This window comes from Eublepharis macularius, chromosome 15 (assembly GCF_028583425.1).
Source record: "Eublepharis macularius isolate TG4126 chromosome 15, MPM_Emac_v1.0, whole genome shotgun sequence".
Classification (NCBI taxonomy): Eukaryota; Metazoa; Chordata; class Lepidosauria; order Squamata; family Eublepharidae; genus Eublepharis; species Eublepharis macularius.
In genome coordinates this window covers 53,532,171-53,541,169 of record NC_072804.1, presented here as the reverse complement: position 1 = coordinate 53,541,169, position 8,999 = coordinate 53,532,171, and positions in this window count along the sequence as shown.

Genomic DNA, 8,999 nt, shown 5'->3' with positions numbered 1-8,999 from the left:
GACCATTTTCAAGAGGTGCCAGAACTCCGTTCCACCGCGTTCCAGCTGGAAAAAAGCCCTGGTTGTCTACATACATCTGATCTCTATAGTTCTTTTAATTTGCTACTTCTCAGTTCTCTAACTAGTCTCACGACAGTGCATCTTATCAGTGTAACTTCCCATCTTTCCTTATTTGGTCACTACACCGTTCGCTGACTCTGAATTTCACACTTTTTGCTGACTTTTTCAAACTCTAGAATCGAAAGTTATGAATACAGGGAGTGAATGTGCTCCTCTTGTATCTTTTTCTCAGAAGAAAACAGTCTTTTGGAATGTCTCCTTATCTATGTTCTCTAGGCAACTGAGAAAGACAAACAGTTCAGCCTTCAGTTTGCTGTCTCTCTAAAGCAGCTTTCAGTAAAAATGAAACATTGAGAGAAAGGCGGGGGGGGGGGTTGCAAGAATAAAGCACTCTGCACTATTAATTCACTCATTCTAAGAATATATGGGTATAAAAGTGTAACATTCTATAAAACCCTTATAAGAAAAGGAATATTAAAATCTTAACTCTACACTATGTGCACATGGGAGGGAGAGCATCTTTCGTTGTCATGCACCAACATGCATGGCTCAAAGCGAAGACAGAATACTTTCCTTCCCCCTCCCCCCCCACACACAAAAGATGCTTTACTCATCTGCAGATCCATACCAATTGGCAGTACAATCAGAGCATGTTGTACTCTGAATTATGTTCCAGGTTGTTAAATAAGACTGACTCCAGGGTGAATAGGGGTACTGTAGAAAAGAGCAAGAGTCCAGAAGCACCTATAAGACTAACATCATTTGTGGTAGGGTATGAGCTTTCATGAGCCACAGCTCACTCCTTCAGATACTGAAGGGGTACTTCAGTTATCTGAAGTTCTGTGTAGGGGTACTGTGTTAATTCAATAGAAGTCCTGCAATTCTGTTTTTGAACACATATTTGCAATGTCATATTTGCCAGATGCATCTGGCAGGGAGAGCTGTGGTTATCGAAGGCTTATACTACATAGGAATTGGATGCTTTTACTGCTGCAAACTAACACGGCAAACTGACTCCACACCAAAAGGAGATGTTTATGTTTACTAGCAAAGGAATGTTTTGGTTGCCTCCCCGCTAATTGCATCTTGTCCCCTTCTGATATATGTCCCCTTCTCTCCCCTCTCCCTCCTCCTCTTCTGTATTTGACCAGTTTGTATCATGCATCTGACGAAGAGAACTTGATCTCGAAAGCTTATGCTACAATAAAATTGGTTAGTCTTAAAGGTGCTACTGGACTCTTTTTGATTTTGCTACTACAGACTAACACGGCTAACTCCTCTGGATATTTGCAATGCAAACCCTTGGCCACTAGAGGTCAGTTATGCTTTACCCAGCATAGAAATGAGATTTGTTTCCAAGCAAAGTTCCCCAAAGGATGCAGTTCTTTTGGGAAAATGTAGCACCTACACCCCAAAGGCCCTTTCAACTGGAATGCATAGAGGGCTGACACTAAACGGTGTGTCAATATATGCAAATCTACATGTTGTAAAAAAACAACAGAGTGCTTTACGTTGCATTTGGTCTGTCCCTGGATTTCCCAGGGTGGGAGAGCTGCTGATCTCTAGAGCCAGCAACCATTTCTCTGCCGGGTATCCAGGTGTGCTGGGGGCTTTGTTAAGGTCACCAGAATTTAGGGGCATCTTGTGCACAAGGGATGACAAATCATAATACTAACTGTCAAGGCAAAAAAAGAACAGGTGACCAGGAACAGAGCTCCTGTGCGAATCTCCATTGTTCAAAAGTCCCAGAGCTGCATGGGCCAGTCCTCTTTATACCAGCTGTGGAATGCACTGTAGGGCAGTGTGGGGAAAGGTGTAGAAAACAATCCCTTTGCCATAGCATGCTGTACCTTAAATCAAGTTTGCAATAATGGCAGGATTTTTGGTTTCCTGGGCAGATAACAGCCTCCGAGATAGATTACAAGAATCCGAAGTGCACAACTTGAACCAATGGGGGCAACCACATTAGCAGTTCACGTGTCTGCCTCTTTCATTTCTAAAGTAGGGTGGGGTCTTCTTTTCTAGTGAAAGCAGTGTGTATGTGGGGGGCTTGCCCATTGGAGGTGAGGTGGATATTGACCAGTGAAAGGGCCTGCCTAGTTGTGGCCCCACATCTTTGGGACATCTTCCCCCATGCGGTCCTCCTAGTGTTTTCATTCTTGGCATTTAGGTCCTTGGGAAAGTCCACAGTGGCCTTGGGTGGGCTTTGCCAGCTGTTGGGATTCTTTCTCGTCTGTTATAGTTGAAACACCAAAAAGTTTATTTACGGCAGAATTCCATCCGAGCTGCGTATTGTCTTCCAACAAATTTGTAAACAATTTACAAGAAGTTCACTTTACTTGTAACTTCTAAGTTGCTTTGAACAAAGTCCCACTGGGAAAGTGGGATATAATTCTGCCCCCAGCCCCCAAGCTCCACTGCCTCAGGTTCTTCCAGTCTGCCCCCTATTCAGATCCATGCCGGAAAGAACACGGTGGAAGGAATATGGTGGAAGATAGTCTGGTTCCCTCCTTCTGTGTACTCCCTTCTGTTAAAGACTGCCTCATCCTAGAACCATGGGAGAATGAGAAGCAGTTGAGGGGATGGAGTTATTACAAAGCAAACCACCCCTTGAAAACAACAGAGAAGGCACCAATCCAACACAACACGGTGACCCCCCGTTCGGGACTTCATTTGCTCTGGAAACGGAATATTCGTACCGAAAAAAGCTTCAGCCATTAGACAGGTTTCTACCCCTGGAGCCTGCAGTCAAGCCAAGTTACCATGTATGATAAAGTGTTTGCAGTTGCACACTGTTCAAGAACATCTTGATATCCACAGTACCCTCTCCCCAGATTTTGCACTATCCCATCCGTCTTTTTTCTTTCTGAAATACCCTCTTTGCAAACCCTTCTCTCTGAGGCTGCAGGGTAACAAAGAGGGGATTGTTGTCTTCATCACAGAGGTTTAGCCCCCCCCCACACACACACTAAGTGTTATGGACAATTGCAAAAGAGATTAACGCCCCCAAATTATGAGGGAGGGTCTGTGAGGAAGATACCCTTCTCAATGGGTGGCTTTGTTCTCCTATACACCCTTGAATCTGAACGTCAACAATGAGAGCAGGGCAGACTCTGAATGTGGCCATTGATAGGGTTTCTCCTCTGCCTGACAGGGATGGGGGGGGGGTTTGACAGTCTGCAGTCTGCAGCCCCCACCACACTGCCTTCCAGGAATAAACAACCTCTTCTGCCTCCAATCACTAGCACGGGCACTGCCTTAGGATAGCTGGGAGCTCACTTTTGGGGGCTGCCCCAGAAAACTCCAAGCAGCCTAGGGCTAAATTGCAGTGTACACTGTGGTGTGCCGTGAGTTTCAACTCCAGATGTGCGATTCCCCATCTGGAGCAGGGCTTGGAATGAGGGGTTAACTCTTCCCTCCTCCAGGTGCTCGCTGGTTTACCAGCTTGCCCAAGGTTTAGGGCTGCCTGGAGATCTCCCGCCACTGGCAGGCACCCCAGGAACAGGCATGGCATGTGCACTCCCTGAGGACGTGACAATAACGTTGTTGTGCGGACCACAGGAGTGCTCCTGGGCTTCGTTTGGGGTCGATTTTGGCCCCAAACAAACCAATTCTCACAAATAATTGGCCCTGTGCAGAGTGCGGGAGAGCTCCTGTGGCCAGTGTGGCGACGTCACTTCTGGAAGTAAAGTCATCATGTTGGCACTGGGAGCTTGCACATGCTTTGCCATGTGCACAAGAATACACACCCAATCAGTACCCACTGGCAGGGTATAGGGACCTGGGAACCTTACTCCACCTTGTCATTTCTGCAATTGAAAATGACCTCTGTCAAGTGCTCTAAGGCCCGCTATGGAAAAAAACTGGCTGAATACAGGTGCCTGTCTTTTTACCCTGCTAAGGCTTAAAGCAACTAGGGAGGGATTTCCTTTTGGAAAAACGGCATGGTGTGGGAAGAGTTAACACCCAGCACTACCTGCCTGATCTAGATTGGGTCTTTTGAGGCACGTGACACATCTGGAGTTCAAGCACCCCAGGGGCATCCCATTGGTCCAGGCCATTGCATCCTCTTGTTCAAACCCGAGTAGCACCAACCCAAAGGCAGATGGAAGATTCTCTTCAAGAATTGGCCAGGGAGGACAACTACTGGCCTGCCCCATCATGGTTGCTTCTCCTGCAAAGAGGAGAGAAAACAGTCAAAACATTCAGATTGTAGGGTTACCAGTGGTTAACCATTTGGAAACTGAAGATACATTAAAGGGGCCATAGCATTGAAATCGCAGGAGGTCATAGCCCCTCTCTATACTGCCTTGGTCAGGCCACACCTGGAGTACTGTGTGCAGTTCTGGAGGCCTCACTTCAAAAAGGATGTGGACAAAATCGAGAGGGTGCAGAGGAGAGCGACGAGGATGATCAGGGGTCTGGAGACTGAGCCCTACGAGGAAAGGCTGAGGGCCTTGGGAATGTTTAGTTTGGAGAAGAGGAGGTTGAGGGGGGACATGATTGCTCTCTTTAAATACTTGAAAGGCTGTCATTTGGAGGAGGGCAGGGAGCTGTTCCAGTTGGCAGCAGAAGGTAGGACGCGAAGCAATGGGCTAAAACTACATGCACAAAGGTACCGACTGGATATTAGGAGAAACTTTTTCACCGTCAGAGTAGTTCAAAAGTGGAATCAGCTGCCTAGGGAGGTGGTGAGCTCCCCCTCACTGGCAGTTTTCAAGAAGAGGCTGGATGAATACTTGTCAGAGATGCTTTAGGCTGATCCTGCACTGGGCAGGGGGTTGGACTAGATGGTCTGTATGGCCCCTTCCAACTCTATGATTCTATGAAGCACTTGTTTGCTAAAGATACAAGCCAGATGATAATTTCCTAAAAGGAAAGACAGCTTCAAAAGGGTACAAAATTGTGTAGGTTCAGGATATCCCAACCTTTTTAGTGACTGCAGCTGAAAAAATCTAAGCTAACCCCCCTTCCCTCCTTGATGGTGCTGGCCAGGGTGAAGTCATCTTGTCTGCAAAATACTCCAGGAAAACAACATTGCTCTACCCTGCCTGGTGCCACTAAACAGATGACTTCCACGTCAGAAGAGCAGGATCAGACCCACAAGAGATGGCATATTCAGGAGGAAATTTGCCGGTTGAGATAGGACTGCCAGCATACATCTCAAGGCTACTGTTATCAGATTCCACTGGCTAATGCAATCACACACCATACTTTCTCACACAGCGCTAGCTAGGGATCAGGCGGAACCGAATTTTCCGAGTGACTAAATTTTGCCCTTTTGAGTTTGGAGAAAATGGAATTTTGCCCCCAGTGGAAGGCCTATGTTAATCCCATGCATTTGGATTCCAGGCAACATCTGAGTAACACCTGTGCCTTTATTAAAACCTGACACTTTTTCATTGGAGGTGCCAAGGACTAAAACCCAGGATCTTGTCTATGGGAGGCATGTTCCGACACCGAACTTCGACCCTTCCCACCTCTGTTTCCTTCTTGTTGAAAAATTAAATCCAGTTCCAAATTTCCTTCTTTTTTTTAAAAGAAAGCTTTTATTTATAAGCAAAATATATCAAAGAGCTCTCTCTCTCTCTTTCTCTAAAAACAAACCTTGCCCTGAGAGGAGAAACATGTGCTTTGTACAAAAGGGGTGGAAAAACTTTTAATATACAACATTTTTTTTTAAAAAAAGTATATACATTTATATAAAAAATAATGAGAGTCCCTAGGGTGGAAATGGTTGGCTGTTCTCTAGACACACTACAGCAGACAGAAAGAAAAGATTTTTTATTTTAGCACAGAAGCACCTGAAGGCTGGGGTGCTTACAAAGTCTTTGTGGAACGTGCGCAATTTCTCTTGTTCCTCCTTTCCTTCCACAATCCCAAAGGGAGACGAATGATACCCTTTGCAAACCCAAATGGGAAACCTGATTTCACACCTGAACTGCAGTCACTGGAAATATGATTTGGAAAATATTGCACCTATTTTTCAGAAAGTGAAAAACATTCCCCTCCTTTTGGAATAGTCTGTGCTAGTTGAAAAGTCCTGGCCGCGCCTCTCTTTGGCAAGCCCGCCGAAAATTCAGGCCTTTGCTAGACCTGACGACAGACCTATAGCGTAAGATGGGTCTGACCTCAAGGTTGGGCCAAGGTATTCTGTCATTCCTTTCTGGGCTTGCGCCACTGCCAGCTGGGCCTGGCAGCATTGCCCACAATACCCAGTGGGCAGAAGCACAGGTCCAGGAGGGCATGGCCAGCCAACCTTTCATGTAGGGGAGGCTGGGCACAAGCTGAGCACCTTCCTTCCTTGTGCTTCCCCCCAGACAGGTGCTTGTGCGGTTTAGCTGTGGAACTGCCCCGTTACATCGCAGTATAGCCTAGGAGTGGCTGGCAGGAGTGGGGCACCCTTCCCCTTACAGCTTCTGTCCCCCAGATCCCTTTCCTTCTAGGCAGGATCTGAGATCGGAAGCACATCAGGCTGGGAGAAACACAAGCAGGGGAGGTGCCACAGGGGCAAAAACAGCAAAGGACGGAAGGGGTCTGCCCCCCATCTCCTGTGGCATCACTGGCAACAGGAGCCTGAGCAGGGTGACACCTTTCTAAATCAGTCGTAGTCCATGGGCTAAGAAGGGTTTAATTCTGTTTAGGATTGCACTGCAAATTGCCCGCTTTATAGCCACACCGCACGATCCAGGTCGTGCTTTGTGGTGTCCAGGTAGGCTGTAGGACCACAGGAGGAGTCGGCAGCACCAGAGCACATACCATGTGTGGCTCTCACGCCTTCAGGTGGCCCTGCTGGGAAATGCACAACAGAAGGCATAATTTTAAGCACGGTTTTGAGAGGGGGTTCATTCCCTACGGCGCATGCACCCATTTCTTTGGTCCCACTCTGGCCAGGCAGGTTGGTCGGTTTTGGAAATGACCAGGGCTTTTTTTCAGCGGGAACGCAGTGGAACGGAGTTCCGGCACCTCTTGAAAATGGTCGCATGGCTGGTGGCCCCGCCCCCTGATCTCCAGACAGAGGGGAGTTGAGATTGCCCTCCGCGCCACAGCGTGGAGGGCAATCTCAACTCCCCTCTGTCTGGAGATCAGGGGGCAGGGCCACCAGCCATGTGACCATTTTCTCTGAGGGCAACCCACTGAGTTCTACCACCTCTTTCCCCAGAAAAAAAGCCATTTCACGCCATCTAGGTGAGCAAGACAAGAACAGCCACGAGACCCAAGACATCAGTGTGCAAATGCTCTCGTAAGTGGCTGGTTTGCAAGACGGCGTGGAAGAGCAGTGAGGGTCATATTTCTAGATGCAAAAGTTCCCACTCAAGGTACTCTGTATAGCTGATCTATAGAACCAAAGGGGCCTGTCTCTGAAATGAGGGGGTGTTTTCTTCTTCTTCTTCTGCAGAGATGTGATATTCTGCAGAAAGGGACTTTTGGCAATTGTTGGCATGTGCAATAATGCAAAGAGTGGTTTTGTTGTGAATAAAAAGGCACAAATCGAGGCGGACCAGGATTCCCACTCAAGCCCCATGGAAATGCTGGAATGTGGTCTGCAAATACTGTCTGATTCATTTCAGGAAGTCCTCTGTGGCCAGAGGTGGTTGGCTCCGTGTTAGACACCTGTAGACTTCAGGCCATGTTTAACTGGGGGCAGCGAGGGAGGTTGATTACAGCTCATTGTGAATAGTTATTCAACAGGTAGAGCTTCCCGAGAATACAGTGATAAGGAAATCTGTGGAATTTCTGCCTGTCCTGCAACTATTAAAGGCAAAGAACCTTTGCTTAGGGGAAGGGGGAGAGACGATAGTACAGCCTTAACATTTCCAGCACTCTTTAAGGTTATCCTTGCTACTAGCAGGTAGGCGCCACCCTATGATGTGTGCCATCAGGTGGAGAGGGAGATTTTCAAACTCCTTGTGGCTCCTTTCAGGCTCCCGTCTGGATATGGCTTCTGTGCCCTTTGGCGTGCTGGCCTCAGGGCCAACGGGATCACAAACTCTTGGGAGGCTGCAGGGGCCAGAGCCATGTACCGGATGGTGAATGTAACAACAACAAAAGTTGTTTGGGGAAGAACACAGGACGCGCTCTTGGACAGACAGCTTTGTCTGTGGTGGGGTAATCTGTTTAGACGGTCAGGGCTGGCTCCTGAGAAGCAATAGTTTAAAAAAAGAAGAGTGCATCTGAGCATACCCAAGAGTGCTTTCCTGTCACTACTATTCTAACCGCAGCCACCTCCTGAGACCGGGGGGTGAAGGGAGGGAGGCGGCTGAGGGGAAGACTCGAGTTCCCAGTACCTCTGTCATCACAGTCCCTAGCTGGCCTGGGTTTGGGCCAAGCTTTGGGTGGGAATTGGCAGTGGAACAGCTTTAATTGAAACAGGGAAGGGGCAGACAGGGCCTCGGGGAAGAAGGCATGTGTGGCTCTCGTTTGGCTATGCCAAGAGCACCTGTTAGGATGGCCTGCTTCGCGCTGGCCCCGTTCTTGCACTTTTAACAGCAGCCGGAGATGCAGAAATTCAGCGGGTGAAGTATTGCCTCTCCAGGCCAGAGAAAGCCGTGCTCACTCCATCGCTGTGCGTCAAGATGCAGGAGCGGGGCTGGCAAAGAAGCAGGACGGCCACCCTTGTTCCCTTTAGCTAGGTGGCAGCCAGCTAAATTCGAACCACAGAGCTGAGACTGCGGTGTTCCCTTTAAGACCGGGGAGGGGGAATGGGTGACCCAAGTTGTGTCAAGTTACCCGCTGTGCCCCCCACTGGACCCTTTCCCTCATTAACCTGAGAAGGACTCTCCCCACATCTCCAACCTCTGTGTTCCAGAGCCCCACGGCAGGTATATCTGCCTCAGGCTGGTGATGTGGGGAAGGATTGGTGTGGGGTGCGGGTGGGGGAGGAAGACACCCTCAAGAACTCAGTGGTTCAAAGCCCATCCCTAAAAGGGAAGAGGCAA